The sequence below is a fragment of the Stenella coeruleoalba genome (assembly GCF_951394435.1).
Source record: "Stenella coeruleoalba genome assembly, chromosome: 5".
NCBI classification, from domain to species: domain Eukaryota; kingdom Metazoa; phylum Chordata; class Mammalia; order Artiodactyla; family Delphinidae; genus Stenella; species Stenella coeruleoalba.
Window position 1 is genome coordinate 10515932 of NC_137150.1, and position 17587 is coordinate 10533518.

A 17587-nucleotide genomic window follows, 5' to 3' on the forward strand; every position below is an offset into this window, starting at 1 on the left:
ATATAGCATGTTTTTTTCTGTTGCTTCCACTGTGTTTTCTCAACAACCCTAAGAAGTTAGGGCACATTTTATTGTCATCATTTCACAGATGGAAAATCCATGAAATAAAGAGAGTTGTGATTTGGCCAGCATCTCACAGCTCTTGTGAGAATCAGAAAACAGGTCTCCTGAAAAGGCATAGGACTTTTTCTCCACCAGACCTCCCAGGTTGATATGTGTTCATCATGGACGATAGCCCAATAGAAACCAAATCAAACAAACTGTTTTTGAGTCAGTCTGGGTAAGGTCTCAAGCTTGGGATAAAAAGTCTCAGTTTTATGGGATAAAGAGCAAACTAAGACACACTCATAAAATCCAACAACAGCACCACTGGGGAGAAAATAATTTAAATAGATGAGCAGTTAAAAAATAAATAAAATATTAACATGGCAATTCCTCTTAATAACAGAAGAGACAAGGTAAGACAGGGTATGACTAAATAACAAATAAGGAGAAAGTCCAAGAAGTGTGATGACCGTTCAGAGGAGGGAAAGAGTCCAGAGGCTAGAACACCAGAAAGACGGGGTGCAGGAGCTGTCATTTTAGAAAGGGGTAAAATTACGGAATCAAAGTGTCTTATCTGCTCAGCACCCCTCCCTTCTTCTCTGGAAACATTCCCCTTTCTCTGGGGAATTTTTCCTTCCTTTATTCCATTCATCTGAGATTGATTCTAGATGGGACTGCTAGTGATAGCATCCTACACCTTGGCCATTGGAGTGGGCGTGGGACCCAGTTCTAGCCAATTAGAGTTCTTGAAAAAGAAATAACTGTAACTAAGGGAAGGAACCAATCCTGCTTGCATGTAATGTGAGGAGGACCTGCCATAGCCATGGGTTTTGCTCTGTGGAGGAGACTGGGCTTGAGGAAAGCAGCTGATATTAGAGAAGGGGCAAGACGGTATGGGTGACATTGGAATGTGGTTCCAGTTGTTCCCAAAGCTTAGCAGAACCCTGCCTTCCCTGCAGGTTATAGTAGCATGGAGTCAATCATTTCCTCCTTAACCCAACGGTGGTCCAGCAGGGCTCCTCTCATTTGCAAGCATGGTCTTGACTATGGGAACAGGTGGAAAGGAGAGAAGAAACTGCCTGCTCTCAGGCAGAGGCTACAGACAAGCTGTGTGGGAAGTGGGGCACAAGACTTCTCTGGGGACAGTGAAGAAAGCAGTATTTCTAGAGGTGGGAATCAGATAAAGGACGAGTAGGACACCAAGCTATGAGCGGCTTGAATTTGAGACGATAGTAGAACGTATCCATGGAGACCCTGAGCTGGCAACCAGGATGTGGAGGTGGGTCTCCAGAGAGAAATTATGACTGATGCAACTATAAACCTTTGGTCTTTTATACACTCAGTCAAAAGGACTCCAGAGAGAAAGGGCTTTTTTATGATTTAAAGTGGTTCGTGAATTTAAGGGAATATTATTAATTTTGTTGTGCCATCTGCATGGAGGTAACAGTTGAAGTGGATGTAGAAAATTCTCAAGGGAGAGAAGGGAAGAGCGTCTTGGATAAATGTTCCCAGTTAGTCAAAGACAATAATAAGAACATCAAGGAATTAAGACAAGGCAGGGTCACAAAAGCCAGGTAAACAAAGAGTTTGAAGAGGGAGAGGTTGAGCAGTGGTGAAAAGAACAGGGAAGCCAGTGAGAAGGTTGATGAGAAATTCTATGGGATTTGAATTTGAGGAGCAGGAAGTTACTGATGAATGAACTTGGATGTAGCAAGATGCCAGCCAATGGATGGAGAGAAGTTACAGGTGTGTGCTGTTGGTGGCCACCCATATTACTTGAACCTTCCAGAGGGGGGCGCTCCTGTGACTTTCCAGTATGGAATCCGCATCTCTGGGCCTGAGGGATTGTTTCCCCAGAACGAAAGAAGGTCACAATGCCCATCAGGTGAGCCAGAAGTAGCAGAGAATTAATACCTGCCAGGAGCAGCCCTTCAGCTTAGGAGCTGGTGTATAAATATCCCAGCTCTCTCGCCTTGCCCTGGGGGTGGGAAAATTCAGAATAGATTCTGCACCATTTCTCAGAGTTTTCCCCCCAAATTACACTCCAGGTGCCCACGGTAGCCACTGTTAACAGTACACTCTTTAATCAGCTGCATTCCTTTTCTTGTCTACCTTCCTAGTCTCCTAACAGTGTGTTTCCTGCACTTCCTAAATATACTACTTGTACTTGAATCCCTGTCTCAATGTCTGCTTCTGAGGGCAACTAAGCTGAGACAAGCGATCATGTAATTTACAGCCCAAACTAGGACCCTTGTGAGAGTGAAAAGGGGAGGGAACATTGTTAATAGTTATGCTCAGACATATGCCTGGAGGTATGCCCCCCCCCACCCCGCAGTTATATGCTTGTCCTTTGAGAAGCTGGACTGGGGACGGAGGAGGAAATGCAAATTTCAAATACCAATTCCTTATGCTAACAGAGAGTGCAGATTTGTGGAGAGTAAAGCTGCCTTTTATTGGGTGAGTATTTGCACCCTATGCCCCACTACCTGGAGGGCTCTGAAAAGGAATATGTCAGCCCAAGAGTGGGAAAACATCTCAGGAGGAGAATGGGCCACAGAAGTAGGTCAGTGTCCGGCCCTCAGGAAAGCGAGGCTCATGCATTTCTGTGATTTTAGTCTCCGAGGCTGCGAGCCATGCCGTCAACCTTAGTCAACAAGACACTCATCTTACGGCCTCGCTGGGCGCCCCCTTCTTGCTTCCTCTCTGCTTCCGTTAGTAAGGTCACTGCGTGCCTCTCTGCAGCTGCACAAACAGACAAACTTCCTCTGACAGCACATCCATGCCCTCTCTGTGGGTGCCCTAGCCCTAAGGATATCGTCTGGAAACCTGAATCCTTTAATACCCAGGGTCTTTCCACTTCAGATGCTTCCATGTCTATCGTTTTAGCATCTCTCCTCTAAAAAGAGATTTTTTTTTCTCTGCAAGAAAGTCTTTGAAGAACGCCACTCCATCGCGTTGCATGGTTGCCGAGGAGCTGCTGCCGGGGGGAAGCGTGTTCTGGATGTGAAGGTGCTGAGGAAGGACAAGACGCGAACATTTTTTCCCCTCCCTGTGCACGTATTAATCCCCATCCCCGCGTTAAGACGCAGCTTCTGTGTGATGTCGGTGGTGTGGATGAAGTGTCTCTGACGGGGAGGGACCTCTGCCCTCCAGCACCAGGTGTTGGCCTGTGGTGCCTGCTGTTCCCCGTGGCTCTCAGCACCCCCGTTCCTGGGAGATGCGTCTCATCCGTCTGACAGCTTGCCCTTGACAATCTGGCTTCTGCCGCTCCGCTCCCCTTGAGCGTGGAGTTGATGAATAAAGAGATAGATTAACACAGGCTATGCCAAGCACCTTCTGTGTATGAACTCATTTCATCTTCACAATTCCACGGAGTGAGTCCTGTTATTAAGCCTGGGCCACAAGTGAGGACTGAGATTCAGGGAGGCTAAGTAGCTTGCCCAGGTTCTCTCAGAGAGTAAAGTTTGCAGTTTGAGCAGCAGAAAAGGAAAAGCCTGTGGGATACTCCATTAGATACAGAGGTAAGGCTGGCTGGTTGGCTGGGCTGGTTAGGAAGGAAATGCTCTGTGGGTCCATATTCCACAGAGTTCTCCTTCGCTGACTGGATTAGAATTCCATTCTGTAGCTATGCTCCTGTCCTAGACCTTGAGGCCCGGGGGGACGATCTCTCGTGGATGGCCCAGGCAAGAGCTGATCAGACACCACCTTGGCCTCCAAAACCCAGCTCCCTTCCCAGACCTCAGCTTCGCAGGGTTTTATCTCCTCTTAAAAGCCACCCAGACTTTGTCTTTGTGTCACAGGTCAAATGCATTACCTCCTCAGGAAAGGCCCTAAAGACCCTTCTACCCTCCCACTGCCCGTGGATCCTACTCTGCTACATCCCTCTCCACCTGGCCTCTGCACAGAACCTTGCCTGTCCTCCATCATGGTGGAGAGACAGACATGGGGCGAGTGGGCCTGGACCAACAGTAGGCAAGCAGGCCCCTCTCACAGGTGCTTTGGGAGTGTCACACCTTTATTCAGAGGGCTCGTTGCTGAGCCAAGCTACCTGCAGCTCCCAAATACACTCATGATTTCCTACCTCAGTGTCTTTGCTCAGAATGTTCTCTCCACCATGAATGACCCATCTCTGAATGTCCAAACTCCATCCATTTGTTAAGGCACAGAACCGTGGCATCACAGTGCCTGATGCCTTCTCGGAGCCCCTCACTGGAAGTCCTCTGCACCCCTCTGAGCCTCTGTCTGTACCCCTCTAAAATCACACATGTGCTGCATTCTTCTTGGAAAAACGGAAGAGATGTATATTTATAGTCATATTTCCTTTTCTAGTCTGTAAGTTCATCAAAGGCTGAATTCAACCGTGCATTTTCAAATGTGCTTAGCAGAGGGCTTAACATGTCAGGTGTTTTTGAAAGAAAGAGGAGGGGATACTTAGACAGGGAAAAATGCAATATCTGGCAGGGAAACCTTTGGGAATTGCAAATAACATATTTGCCAAATAGATGATGTCCTTGATCATCAAAACAAATGGAATATTTATACTCCAATTCCTGTCCCTCTGTGGGCATGGGGTCCAGGGTACCTCTGAGAATCCAAATAGATCAACTCTCCCATTCAGAGTCGATTCTATCATTTATTTATATTAGTCGTGGGGGGAGGCTTGAGAGAGACAGTTTCAGAGCCAAAGCTGCCTTGGCTTCTCTTCTCGCTTCCATTTTCCTTTCTGATTAAAAATCAGTGGAATTTTGAGAAGCCAGTTCCAAGGCTGTGCAATTTTCCCCTTTTAAAACGTCTGATACTGAATTGATTACGTAAGATTTACAGCAGGCTCTTCACTCCTTACTCTTCAGAAGCCATGCACCTTCCGAGCAGATTCGCGGGTAGTCGTAGTAGCAGTAGCAGTAGCAATGGTGGTACCAGCAGCTGTATTCATAGTAGCAATAGTAATAGTAGTAGTACTCACTACTCTGGGCTAAAAAAGATGCCAGAGGAATGGAAACATCTTCAAAGGTAAGTCCCAGACAGCTCATGATTTTGAGTATCACCATTGACTAGTTGTGTAACCTGGGACTAGTGATCTCACCTCTCTGAATCACCGTTTCCTCGTATGCAAAATAGAGCTAATACTTGTAACCACTCCACAGTGTGGTGGTAAGGATTAAACAGGATCGAGCATTTAGAACAAACAACCCACCACCTGGCACAGAGTAAGTGCCCACTAATAGCTGGCTGTTAGATACACTCTTGAAAAAAAAGCTGAAATAGAACCAAAATGTGAATATCTATTGCTTTTATACAGCTGGTGAATCTTTAACTTTTTTTCTGTGCTTCCCACATCGTTTCTGATACTTATCTACATATGTACCTAACTCAGCCGTTGCATCACCAACTACTGTCTCTATTTAAATGGTGAACTTCTAAAAGGCAAAGATCCCTCCTGTTCTATTTGTTTAAGTAGCATGATTCCAGGAACATGTGAGCACTTAATATATTCTTAGCTCAGCAGTTTCTAACCATGGGTCAAAAATCAAATTGGACTGCGGTGGTTCTTAAATGCTTTTGGGGTCATGAACGGTTTTGAGAGCAAAATGAATACCGTGGACCAACTCCCAGAGAAATGCACAGACAAGCGAACCATCCATACACTGCATCCCTTCCCTCCCTAGGCCATACACTGCATCCCTTCCCTCCCTAGGCCATACACTGCATCCCTTCCCTCCCTAGGCCATACACTGCATCCCTTCCGTCCCTAGGCATGAGGCTCCCGGATCAAAGTCTTTAAACCAAACAAAACCAAAACAGTTCATAAACACTGCCATGTGCCAGGGGCTTCATAAACTACATCTCATTTAAGCTTTAGAAAGATGCCAAGGCGAAGGGACCTCTCCTGCCTTCTGTGTGGGTCCAGAGATGCTAGATGTCTAGTACGTGTGAGGTCAGACAGCTGAGTGTTTTCACCACCACCCCCCCCCCGCACCGGCTCAATAGCCCTCCTTGAGGTGTGGAGGGGGTGGTCTCGTGGGTCCACCAGAGATCAATGGCCGATTCACGGGCGAGAGCATTTTCATGTCAATTCTGCCGGTGAGGACACTTGGGCATCCTGAGAAGGCCTTGTGGGAAGTAAAGGTGGTAAAATCAGGGCACCCCAGGTCATCGGAGCCTGAGGACGCTTTCCTTCATTCTCTCATACATCTGAGCATCGCTTGTGCCAGGCACTGGGCCACAATCTGATGTATGCCGCATTATTAAAGAGCCCATGGCAAGTAGGCCTGGATTTCGATTCTAGCTCTATCAGTTGGTTGCTATGTGACCTTGAGGAAGCTAATTAATACCTTGAGCCTCAGTTTCCTTATCTGTAAGGTAAGGTCAATCCACTCTTCATTGTGGGGCTGCCCTACAGATCCAGTGGGCCTACGTTAGGAGACACAGGGGCCTGCACAGACTGGGTACTGTTCAGAGGTCACTTGCAGACAAATTGGATCTATTTTAGGTTGTCAGACAAGAGACCCTTAGAGAAAAAAATAAAGTCCCGTCCAGGAGAGGAGCCCAGGAAAAAGGGCAGAGGAGGGCCCTGCACTAACACAGGGAACTTCCTCTTCTCTCCAGACCACTCAGCTGACGTGCCTCTTTGTTTTCGTACCGTAAAGGGCAAAATATTTTCCTGGCAGTTGGAAGCAGAGTTTTGCCGTTAATCTTCCCTCTGCATGCAGTTTCACCGAGATCCAAAGTGACACAAAACAAATCCTAGAATTTCACCCCAAGGAGATGGAAAAATACGTGCCTGCCAGACTGGGCAAGGCCGTCTCCAGGCACAGGAGCAAGAAGCGCTTTCATCGGGGGAAGTGTCAGCACACCCACAGCTGTACCCCAAGCCCACACACAAAAGCAGCTTCCCACAGACCTGCCCAAATATTTGAACGCAGTCCTGAAAGAGTGTTTTTAAAATTTCTGGACATCGAAATAGAAAAGACATGCCTAGGAAATACGAAAACTGCCACTGGGGGGCCAGCCAACCGCATGAGCCCTGTCTTCTGTCCCACAGCCTCCATCAGGGGCTACACCTCAAATTTTACCTTCTGGGGCTTGTCAGTTTCCTTCCAGCCACGATGGATGACCTTTAAAATGGATTTCATCGGCCGGTGCAGTCTTGATATCCTGTCCAGATACGGGCACTCAGATGTGGAATGCATCCCCTCCACACTTACAGAACAAAATAAACAGGGAGAGGAGAACCAAGCCAGATCTGCTGGCCCAAAATCTAGTCAGGACTGACTGGAAGTAATCCCTGCCTTGATCAATGGGATGGTTGTTTTGCCACTGAATAGCTAGCTATTGATTGTGCCAACTGGCCTTTCTTTCACACCAGGGTGGGGCTTGGGGTTGGGAGGGTCAGTCTGTCATCTGCATGTGAGCATCTTGGCTGTGGACATGTTCCTGCTGCTTTGAGGCTGCCGAGCCAGCAGGGGAGAGAGAGGAGGGAGGAAGATGCTCCTGACCTGTGCATCTCTCTCTCCACAGTCATGGAGCCGTGGGGCTGGTTCCTGTCCAACCTCTACAATGCATGGCTTGGGGGGATGGTGGGGGCGGGACTGACAGCACGCCAGCCTCTCTCTAGTTGATCTCTAAGCCTCTCTCCCAACCCCTTCCAAGGAAACTCATCCCTCTTCCCCCATCAGCCAAGGAACAAAAGCCTTTTCCCATAATGATTCAGGGATAAGCAACCCCCCCCAAGAAGTCACAACCTACCAGTTCCACGAATCCCAGTTTGGGCTCATCTGGGACACCTGCTGCCTAAACCCACAGGCCCTACCCACTGCCTAGCATGGCTGAGAGCAGAGCCAGCATTTACATTGACCCTGTCATATACATCTCCCCATTTAATCTTCATTCCAACCCTAAAAGGAGGAGGAAACAGAAGCAGAAGGTTGAGCAGCTCTCCCAAGTCACCCAGCTGAGAAGCAGGGAGCAGGAATTTGAACACCCCTCCCTCCCCAGTTGGGCGGCCTCCCCCTGGTTGGATGAGCCAATGGCCCCTCTGAGCTGCAGTTTTCTTCTCTGCAAAATGGGTTGTTCCGATATTTGCATGAGTTCACGTTTGCAAAGAGCCTCACCATGCTTGGCACGAAAGGCCTTTTCCTCCAGTCAGGTAAATATGTGAGCACTGGTGGAAGATGCATGTTGGATAAGGAAAGTTTTCAGGATATGAAAGTGTACGAAGTTTATCTTCTCCGCCCAGATATAGCCTGACCTTTTGGAGCACATTTTATTGGTCAGAGAAGAGGCTCACCACCCTCTTATCTCACTGCCCATATGCCCAGCATTCTCCTGTATCCTGTTATCCTGTCACAGAGGGAAACATCCAAGATGGCAGTCCCATGGGAATGTTGGGCAAGCGTGCTAACTATGAGGTCTGGGGCATCGGAGTTTTTTAAAAGACCATAAGGAACACTTGGCTCTAAAGGATGTGATTACTGTGGTGGATCTGAGGCACTGAGACAGCTGGGGTTCTGCCGTTTAGACAATCTGTGCAGAAACACGGTCCTCAAGCAGTCGTAAACTGGAGGCACCACTGACCAAGAACCAGCAATGGCCCATTTGTGAGAAGTGCAAGTGCAGACAGAAATAAGGTAGAAGAAGGGTTGACCCTGCATTACCAAGTCCCCCCACTCACTCTCAAGCAATAAAGATTTCTGAAAGGGTACGTGAACTGGAACCCATTCTGGGCGGTGAAGTAGAGGTCTTGAGTTCAAGTTCTCTGTGCCTAGTCTAGACCCACTTGCTCCGGCTGCCAGGCTCTCCAAGGAGCGTCCTCTAATGCCTCCCCTCTTGGCTTGCTCCCCACTCACCCTTGCCCTTGTGACGGACTGACCTGGAGCCCCTGGGTCATCACTGGCACCTCCTGCCCTTGGCTTCCCCACCTCACCTCCACAAGGTGTCTCTCGGACACTTGGCCACAGTGGTGAGCCACACTGGGCGTGACACCTCGCGGCAACTGCGGGGCCCGGTCCCGGCAGGGTCTCCCTGACCAACAGGTCTCCCCACTTGCCCTCCTTCTCTTTTCCTTCTAATCTGTCCCACAGCTGCCAGAGGAACCTTTGTAAAGAACTGCTGTAACTGTATCACTTGCTCCCTCCCTTCCTCTTAGCCCCGACACTATCAGCTAGAAAAACCCAAAAGGATAAGGGCCTCACAGCATTGAAGTGAGGATTAAAGGCCAACGACTTTATGGATTCCAAGCACTGGGCCTGGTAACATATGCACATCATCCTTTCTGATCTTCTCATCAACTCTGTAAGGAAGATTCTTTTCCTAAAACCATCTTGTAGCTGAGGAAACCGAGGCCCAGAGAGCTGAAGAGATCTGTTCATGATCTCTTGATGACTGTGGGCAAAACTGAGACTCAACTCCAGGTCCCTCTGAGGCAGGAGATAGACGGAACCCAGGCTGAGCTGCTGGAATCTGTCTTCTGTGGGCAGATACTCCAAGATAAGATAATGGCAGGAACAGTGGAGAGCTGAGCCTTGCCCAGATAAGAGATAAAGAGACCACATATTTCGCGTTCTCAAGGACAAGGAGACCTTCCTGACTACACATGCACAGAAAGGCTCCTAGAGGGCCAAAAAGGAAGGGGGTGCCACCCCATAATAGGTGATGTCAACCTACCCACAGCCCTCTTCGCTAGAATCCACCTTGGCTAAGAGATGCTCGCACACACAGAGGAGGACCCTGAGATATACCAAATACGGAATCAGGATCAGACAAAGCAAGATGATTGGTCAGAGGAAACCTGGAAGAAATGCCCCATGTAAGTGATTTAAACTACCACGAGGGCATGACTCTCTCTGAGCCTGCCTGTGTGTGCCTATTGACGCGTACTTTTTTCCTCCTAATAAACACTTTACTTGTTTCACTGTTTTCCATCTCTTTGTTGAAATTTATTCCTACAACGCAGACAAGCCAGGGCCTTGTCACTGACCACTGGACATCTTGGTCTAGTGGCTAGGATCCAGTTCTCTGACTGCCACGGCCTGACTTCCATCTCTGGTTGGGGAACTGAGACCCGGCTTCAAGCTGCTGCAGGCCAAGGCCACCAGAGATCACTTCTGGTTTCAAAGTCTGACTCTGAGGTCATAAGCCTCGCTCAATGGTTCCCTTCTTTGTAAATGTAATGGCTGGTGTTCTCCCCTCCTCAGAGACATGCTTGGAGAATCAGATGAGTTATAAACCCAGAATGGGAGGCCTGGGAGGGGCCTCAGAGGTCATCTGGCCCAATCTCCTCATTTTACAGATGAGGAAACTGAGGTCCAGAGAGGCAACTTACCCAGGACCCCATAGCTACTGCCAGAACCTGGAGCTATACATTTCTAAACACCCACTTGCTTTATCGTGAAAGATAGCATGCATACAGAAAGTAAAATGGCTTAATGCAATACTAAAAAATGAGCACCTTTGTAACCACCAGCCACGTCAAGCACTAGAACGTTTCAGAGAGCCATGCGTTTCCTGTTGGAGCCGAAAGTATTCAGGGAGGATGGAGCAGTGAGACCGGGTGCTGAGAGGAGCAGTTATCTGGGGCGTCTCCCTGTGAGTCCTGGGCCCTGGCAATGGAGGAGGAAGAGAGGGACCCAGACCCACAAAAATATAGTAAGTCATTTAGAAAGTTGCAGACAAGAAAGTAGTAGCCTGTATTTTTAGCATAAGCATTTACTGGAGATGGGTGCTTTTAGATAAGGATGGTGGAGAGACCTGGACCAGCCACTCACTCTTTTTTTTTTTGCGGTACGCGGGCCTCTCACCGCTGCGGCCTCTCCCGCCGCGGAGCACAGGCTCCGGACGCGCAGGCCCAGCGGCCATGGCCCACGGGCCCAGCCGCTCCGCGGCATGTGGGATCCTCCCGGACCGGGGCACGAACCCGCGTCCCCCGCATCGGCAGGCGGACTCCCAACCACTGCGCCACCAGGGAAGCCCCAGCCACTCACTCTTTAATCAGATCTTTTACTAAAGTTACTCAGACTAACCAGACACCATCATAAGCACTTTTGAATATGAAATCATTTAATTATCACTTATAGCCCCACAAGTTAGATATTGTTAGCCCTACTGTACAGATAAGGAAATCAGTGCAGAGAGGTAAATTTCCTTGCCTGAAATCCCCTGGTACTAAACAGGCCCAGTCAAACCCAGTTATGTGTTTGCCTAAAACTTTTTTCTTCTTTTCTAAGTGGATTCCTCACCATGTCTCAGTTTGCCTGTCAGCAAAATAGAATAGTTACACAAAGCATAGCACTGAATGAAAGCACTGCCTTCTCCTCAAGAGTCCTCTTAACGTCAAGTACTGTAACTTATTAAGGTACTTATATAGTGTTATATTTGAGGAGAACTAAATTCCTGTGTTTTTAAAGAAGCATAGTTATTCAAGATAGAAAAATGGGACCTGAATAAAACTTTTCCTCACAGTGGAGTAAGACATAGTTAATTTTAAATTTAGGAGACCAAGAAAGACCAATTTGAAGAACAAGGGCTTAAACTGGATTAACTTTACAACAATTGTAACATGAACTAAATGATTGGGGAAATTGGAATAACTTAGTTCCCAGTGGGTTAGACTATACTATTTGCAAGTGCCTATACCGTATGCAAGTGATCGAAACTTACACCATATTATAAGGTAAAGCATGTCCAAACTACCGTTTCAAAGTACTTGCTGGTTTAATTAATGATAATTTATTCCCAAGTTAGCATCCTCATCTACATTTGCAAAATGCACTTTACTTATTTCACTCATTTGTGGCTCTAGCATTGGTTGAGTTATTATAAAAGGATTTCTAAGTATGTACATGATCAGAAAGCTACGTGTTAGAGCAGATATGAACGTAGAACATATAACTTTTGACCCAAGGAATTCGTGGAAAGCCCCAAAGCACCGTGGAAGCAATACATCAACAGTGTTTACAGCCTGCACCTTGAAACAGGTGCGTTGGAGACAGAAGACAAACTTTGAAATCTCTACATATGGACTTAAACTTTATACTAGTTGCTAGAGCTGGAGGCGACTTTAGAACTTGCCTGGCCCTTCTTCTAATTTTTTTCTTTTTTTTTGGCCACACTGCGGGGCTTGCAGAATCTTAGTTCCCCAACCAGGGATCAAAGCCCGGGCCCTGGCAGTGAGAGCGCCGAATCCTGACCACTGGACCACTAGGGAATTCCCATCCTTCTTCTAATTACAGATGTAGAAACTCTGGTCAAAGGGAGCTCACGTGACTCAGTGGCAGAACCAGAATGGCACCCAGCCCAACTGAATTGGGTCTTCCCTGTGTCACAGGACCTCTCAGCCTCCTGCTGACCATTTGCCACTACCTTTTTTTTTAATCCACTGTTCTTTTTTTTTTCATGTCTGTAGTAACAAGAATGGTTATAGGAGGCCACCAATACATAGCAGGATGGGTGAAACCTTTTAGTTTTGATATACTGATTTTTATAACTAAGATTTAAAAGAGGAGAGCATGTATATAACATTAGCAAACATTTTTCATTGTACCTACCATGGGTCACACATTCTTCTACGTGCTTCAGATACATCAACTCAGTGAATTGTCCCAACAATCCCATGAGGTACACTTTATGATTAACTCCATTTTTCAGGTGAGGAAATTGAGGCATAAAGGACATAAAGTTAATACGTGCCGGAGTTGGTACTTGAACCCAGACACGGCCCCCAGAGTCCCTCCCTTGACCATTGTACTGTACTACCTTTCTGTCAAGTCAACATTGCCTAAACAGGATCAAACTAGTCAAAAAACTCATGCGAAAAATTTCCTATTTCTGTTGCTCCCAGGTCTCCCAGACTGCAATTAATTGATTCTTTTGGGGTTCATTTACGCTGGGAAACAGGAGCTCATTTAGATACATCTAGAAGCCAGTGAGGAAAGAAACGGCCAGGTGGAAAACCCAGATCCTTAAGTCATGCACCACAGGGATAGGGCTTTGACGCCAACAGGCTGGGAGTTCCCTTCACTCCAGTATTCTGTTTAAAGAATAAATTCCTAAACATTTCAGTGGTAAAAGCATTTTAACGACAATCCAGTCTTCTTCTCCCCTATTCTTGTCACTTAAAAAAAAAAATTTGTTAATGGAGCAGATGCCTAGAAAGGGCCACAGTCTGATAACTCTTGCAAGGTCTTCCCCGTTTTCCTACCCTCTGAAAAATCAGATCCTCTGAATACAATAATAATAGAGCTGCAACTGGATTTGCATTTGAGGTACAAGGTTGTTGAAAGGAAAAGCAATTAGGGCTTGTCATCCCCAGCCTCTCAACTACAGTGTAAATGTGATGGGTCAGGGGAGCGAGGATAGTCTTGGTGATTTAACTGAACTGCCAGCCACACTATCTTGTGTTGATAAAATCATTATGTATTTTCTCCTGTAGATCACTGGGGCATGGACTTTGCCGACTTACTTCTTGAATCCCATAGCACATGATTTCCACGTCGTAGGGGCTAGTAAAGAGTTTATTATTATAATTGTTCTCTCAAACTGTCCCACAGTTAATGCTGTTTTTACTCAGTAGTACGTTCCTATCTCCTGGCATTCTAAGGAAATAAGAGTTAGAGATGAGTAGCCCAGAGGCAACCGTGGTCCATTGCATGCTGGGATTCAGGTGATCTACAGTGTCCTCATTCCATTGTGCTCGATCAACATCATCTACATTTGGGCTAATGATAAGTTGTCAGTAAGTAGGTAATTTGGACCATTTTGATCAGGTTGTGATTTTTTTTAAGTTTCTTTTTAAAGTTACATACCATAAAATTCACTTATTTGAAGGTACAGTTCTATAAGTCGTGACAACTGTATACCGTCGAGTAAGCGCCATAACACTCAAGTTACCTAACAGTGCCACCGCCAGCAAAATTCCCCTCATGTTTCTCCTTGGTAGTCAAACCCTCCCCAATCCCAAACTCCTGGAAATCACTGATGTGTTCTCTATCTGCATATTGAATTTTGAGAGTCCTTTATATATCCTGGATACAAGTTGTTTGTCAGATACAGGATTTGTAAATATATTCTCTTAGTCTGTGACTTATCTTTATTTTCTTTTACAGAGCAGAAGTTTTACATTGTGATTAAGTCCACTTTATCAATTTCTTTTGTGGATTGTGTTTTTGGTGCTGTTATCTAAGAACTCTGCCTGACCCAAAGTCAGGAAGACTTTCTCCTATGTTTTCTCAAAGTTTTATAGTTTTACATTTAAGTCTATGATCAGTTTTGAATTTATTTTGTATAAAGTGTGAGATAAAGGTCAAGGTTCATTTTTGTTGCTACTACTATATTTTTTGTTATATTTTTAAAACAGGAGTCAGTATTACCTATGTCTTCAGAGGAGACAAACCACAGAGCAGTTTATTTTAATATTTTTAATAGGCTGTATATGCATATCTTACAGAATTTGGGGTATACAATGAAAAATAAGTCTCCCACCTTGGTCCCATGGGTCACGTAGATGCTACCATCCCCCTATCCCCCTCAAGACTACCATTGTTATCGGTTTCTTATGTATCTTTCCAGGAATAATTTATACATTTACTATTACGTGTCTTTTTAAATAAATGAAAACAAACTATTCTTACACACACAAAAGAAGCAATAGAACATTCCAGCATGCCAGAAACCCCTCTCATCCCCCTTTCCCTGTCTCCTCTTCAAGGTAACCACTATCCTGACTTATAGGAATCATTGACTTGCTTCTCGTCATGGTACCGTCACCATCCCTGAACACTATAGCTTAGTTTTTCCTGACCTTGAATTTTACAGTGTAATATCACAGTACATAGCCCTTCGTGTCTAGCTTCTTTCATTAAATATTGGGTTTGAGAGTTTCATTTACATTGTTGCATGTAGCTGTAGTTTAGTGATTTTCATTATTTTGTAGTATTTGTACTGGGTTAAAGAGTGTCCCAAAATTCATGTCCACCTAGAATCTCGGGATGTGGCCTTATGTAGATAGGGTCTTTGCAGAGGTACTCATTTAAAATGAGGTCATACTGGATTGAGGTGGACCCTAAGTTCTATGACTGGTGTGCTTACAAGAAGACACAGAGAGGAGAAGGCCGTGATAAGACAGAGGCAGAGACTGGAGTGATGCAGCCACACGCCAAGGAAGCTGAAGACTGTGGGCAACCACCATAAGCTGTGGGAGAGACAAAGCAAAACCTCCCTCCAAGCTGCCAGGAGGAACCAACCCTACCTACATCTTGATTGTGGACTTCTAGCCTTCTGAATTGGGAAGCATAAATTTCTGTGATTGGAAGCCACCCAGTTTATAATAATTTGAGTCTAATATGGTATTCCACTACCTTTTGAGTCTAACACGGTATAAATCAGCCACAATTTGTTTATAAATATACCTCTACTTCTGATCCATTCTGTAGCTGAGATAGTTTGGTTAGTTTCAGTTTGGGAGCAATTATGAGTAACACCTCTGGGAACACGGTAGTTCACGTGCTCTGGTGCAAATGAAAGACACACCTCCATTGTACCACACTGCTTCCTGAATGCTCACCCTTGGATGGCTTCGCCAGTAGAAATTCCTGGTCCCAGTCCTGAAGCACACTCAGGTGAAGGAAGAAAGGACAACAGTGCAATCAGCAGAGACCTTCTGGTGATGACTCTCGACTGCCCCAGCTCCAGCCCAAGCTTCAGAATCAGGGGACCCTCGACCTCTCCTGCCTGACGCCTCCTCCATGCCTCCATCCCTGGCCTTGCTGTGGCCCTGACCCCAGCTATCACTTCCTGTTTGCAGGACACCCCACACACAGTGACTTTGGCCTTGTGTCTGCTCTCTGATCTCCCTTTCAGTCCCTTTCTTCCTTTGCTGGTTGACTGGGTTTGGGACTGGACCCTGCTCTATTGTCTGTCCCATGGACTCAGCCAACACGTCTCAGATGGAAAGTCCTGAACAGAGGGTCCCTCGTGCAAGGAGAGGCTTTTTGAAGTATTTTCTCTCCACTGAGCAGGAAATCCATTGGCTTTAGAGAATGGCCTCCCCAGGGACGGTGGAAGGTTGAGGGCCGAGAATGCAGGCATCTTGGGGCAGATGAGGTAAATGGCATTTGCAGTAGAAATGGAGATGCCAGTGCACATGGCTGCCACAGCATCCCCCAGTGGCAAAGTCACAGGGAAAAAAGAATGTGTGTGTCAGCTGCCAAAGGGCTGAGGTAAACGACTGCCTTCACCCAGTGCCCGCTCCTCAGGATGAGTCACTTCCTAAACCTCCAGAGCTGTGACTACGACTGTTTATCTGACACGAACACTGAACTTGTTTTCACGGCTGCAGTACTATCCCAAAGTACACTGGGTTGCCTTTTTCCTGAGTAACAACATCCTCTTGTTATGAATTCTGTATTTCATTTGGAACTATCTTCATAGCATTTGTATTATTCTGTACAACTTCTGGGAAATTGTGAAAATAGAAATATTGAGGTAGATAGAATTCTTTTTTTTTATTTTTAGGGATATTCTACTGTTTTGATTTTGAAATATGATGACAGATCTGTGGTTCACTCTACCCATCAGTGCTCTGAAGCCAGGAGTTGAGTATTGGTTCTGTGAGGATTTCAGCAGCCAGTATTCATTCACTGTTGCTCAAAGTTCTCCTACAGAGACGTTCTAGGGAGGTGGTGAGTGACGGGGGTATAGCTGAGAACCGAAATGCTTAGGTTCATGGTAATGCAAACATTTTTGTAAAGAACCGTGCGTTCTCAATGTTGCCAATGTCTTATCTCCCAACTCATACGTTAAGGGGTGAGGGTGGGAGTACCAGTGAAGGTGTGACCAGGGACGCAGAACCATGATGAGTAAAATGGAAAAACATAGATTTGCTCTATAGGGATATATGGTGGGAGATGATGAAGATGTCCGTGCAGGGCTGTTACCTCTGTATTTGGTGGGGATCAATCCTGAAGTTGCTGTAGTTTGTCAGGCCAGGCAGTTTGGAAGGAATTCTGAGAAGCGTAGTTCTGGTAGCTAAGTTAACACTATACAAAGCCATCCCCGTGGTGGAGTCAGAAGCACCAGGCAGATGTTAAGTCCAGAGCTCTGTTACGTAGGCATCGCTAAGCTAACATGCATATACCACTTACCACATGCCAGACATTCTTGTAAGCACTTGATATATATTCACTTGTTTAATGCTCTCAACAACCCTATGAAGTAATTTTTTTCATTATCCCTATTTCACAGATGAGAAAACTGATACATGGAGAAGGTCACGAAGCTAATAAATGACAGGCAAATCCTAGTACAGTAGCAGGAATGGGGGGAAGTCTTTCCTTATTTTTTTATGGCCTGCCATTCTTTAATCCTGAATCTTGCTTTGTTTTACTTTTCTATTTTTAATATACTTGTCCCTCTCCTTATGAGACTTTGAGGGGATCTGACTGAATTTTCTCATGAATGCATTATTCCGGTATGATTGTAGCTCCCCTCTACCCTGCAAATCATATGAAAAAGAAACCTATGTCTTTTCTCATCTTCTCTTCATTCCTGG